Source organism: Amblyomma americanum, chromosome 11 (assembly GCF_052857255.1).
Source record: "Amblyomma americanum isolate KBUSLIRL-KWMA chromosome 11, ASM5285725v1, whole genome shotgun sequence".
Taxonomy (NCBI): Eukaryota; Metazoa; Arthropoda; class Arachnida; order Ixodida; family Ixodidae; genus Amblyomma; species Amblyomma americanum.
This window is the reverse complement of record NC_135507.1, coordinates 127,843,996-127,846,495: the sequence shown is the minus strand read 5'-3', so window position 1 is coordinate 127,846,495 and position 2,500 is coordinate 127,843,996. Positions and strand designations below refer to the sequence as shown.

Here is a 2,500-nt window from a genome sequence, read left to right as displayed (position 1 = left end):
GGTCGGGCTGGGGTCCAGAAGCAGGAATGGCACTGCACCGGGACTGGGCGAGGCTCGCCGCCGTCAAAAGCGGTGCGGCCGAGCCCGGACCAGCGTCGGGACCTTCCTGTGGAAAGCCACAGCTGTGCTTGTTCCCGGGGCTTCGTGCCCGAGGTTCTTGCTTCGGCCGGCAGAAAACAGCCAACTCAGAACTGGCACGGACCGGGGGAATCCAACTGTCTAATTAAAACAAAGCATTGCGAGGGCCAGCATTGGTGCTGACGAAATGTGATTTCTGCCCAGTGCTCTGAATGTCAACGTGAAGAAATTCAAAAAAGCGCGGGTACACGGCGAGAGTAACTATGACTCTCTTGTCCTGTGATCAGATGTCTCAAGGAAACTTAAGCTAAGACAGATCACCAGACCCGCAAGGACAAGCGCCACATTTTCCTGCTCCGAGCTTCCTGATCCGGCATCGGATAGCCGAGGACTCGGGCGATTCGTGAGGTCGCCATATCCAAGAGGGAAATTGGGGCAGGCATTGCTTTGAACCTGAGATCCCTCGGACACTCTGTCCATGCCGCCAGGAGAGGAGGCGATAGGGCGACGAGCAGGTAGTGTGTGCGGGAAACCTTGAAGGCAGTTTCCGTTGTCTAGTTACTGGCTGGGGGCAATGTGAAGCCGCGGAACTTGCGGGTTGTGGAAGCACTCCCGCCTGGCCGTGGTCAGATCTATACCCAGTCCGACGTCACTCCCACCTCCCCGTGGTGCCTGCCGGACCCTACAGTGATCCCAGCTGTAGGTGACCGAGAGGAGTGACAACCCAGAGCTAGTCAGGCCTGAGCCTGCAGGCCCTAAACCTGTGGGTGCCTTGGCTAGAGCCAAACGTTGGGTCCGATTGGCCACTCTGGGACCGCAGCCAGGGCTAATCAAGCCCAGACCCACCGCCAAGGGAACGCCGGAGGGTGCTTTTATTAGACCAGGTTAACAAGCTTGACCGCCGAGGAAACGAACGGATGACGTGGCTGAGAGGCTAAGCCGAATCCACCGCCCTACGAAAGGGTGCCCCTGCCACCCATGGGTGTCAGGGGAGGCGCTGGTACATAGGGTGCACGGTGCCCGGCCAGGAGATGGAGGCCGCAATGAAGGAAACCGCATTGGCTCTATTCCAACATAGGAGGCCAACTGGTATCCGTTTGGGGGTGTTTTTTCGACCAGCCACCGTCTGTTGGCATGGTTTTTCACCCCAGTTCCGGACCAGGGCAACGTCCGCAACCGGGGATGGAATGCGGCCGGAAGGTAGTACTGCGAGGGAGTGGGCTAACAGGTTTGTTTATAACGCCCAGGCAGTGAAACCCCCACACATGGCGCCTCCTTGAATGTCGGGCACACCGGGCACCTAAGACCGCCCTCCCCGTGATGTCTATGGGCTAAAAGGGTGGTTCGCAAAACGGGTTGATGGGGTTGCCAGCCCCTCGACCTAGAATCACTTGGCCCTGACAATCAAAGAAAGAATAAAGAAAGCGGCCGCCGAGTGGCGGTCGCACCAAGTATTGGTGGGGATGAGGCGCAAACCCCCGGCTCGTCTGGGGGGCTCTGTGCTCCCCCTGTGAACGCTGGACGTGGATTCACTTGTGAGGCATGCGAGAAATGGCTGCCCACAGAAAGAGGTCTCAGGATCCACGTATCCCGATTGCACAGACAACAGGCTTGTTCTGGCACGGGAGAGGAAAGGGCTCCAAAGACCAAGAGCTCCAAATCGCAAAGGCCTAACGTCAACAAGGTCAAAGCAACCAAAAAAGTGTCAAAAAAGAAAATGTCGAACTCGGGAGCATGCGACGCCGGCATCCGCCCCGGCAAAAGGAACGAGCGCGACTCCGAAGCCCGACTGTGTGGGGCCGAGGTGGAGCGCTCCGAGGCGACAGTGACCGAGGCTCAGGTGATCGAGCCTCAACAAAGAAAAAGTGAGAACGATGTTGGTCTGGTTCATGACGACCCGACGCAAACTGGACCGGTCTCCCCCGGCCTTCCAGCAGCTGGAGAGGGTGCCAATGGGACTCATCAGCCGTCAGTCTGGGAGGGTACGGGAGCACGACCGAAGGGCAGGCGGGAGACTCCGAAGCCTGTCACGGAGATGGTTCGCTCCTCCGAAGCTGCGTTCTGCAGCAACGGAGTTGAAGTTGGAGAGGAACCACCCGGCCAAGGACGCTCCGAAAGGGAGACGGGGAGTCAAGACTGCAGTCACCACACGTGTCCAGAGTGTGGAAGGGCCTTTACGAAAAAGGTCGGACTGAGTCTCCACAGGCGTAAAGCTCACTATGAGGAATACAATCGGGCGATTGACGTCACTCGGAGCAGGCCGAGATGGACGGAAGAAGAGGAGTACTTGATGGCAAGATTAGAGGCTGATCTAACCCTAACGGGTGCCAAGCGCAACATCAACGAGCTGCTGGCCAATCGCCTCAATGAGCGATCGTTCGATTCCATCAAGTCCCATCGCAAGAGCCCCCGCTACAAAGAG

General features: G+C 58.1%; 1 pseudogene; it reads left to right on the top strand.

Moving 5' to 3' along the window:
• The window catches only part of LOC144111609 (large subunit ribosomal RNA), an 8,928-nt pseudogene that overhangs the window by 2,359 nt on the left and 4,069 nt on the right, over window positions 1-2,500 (top strand).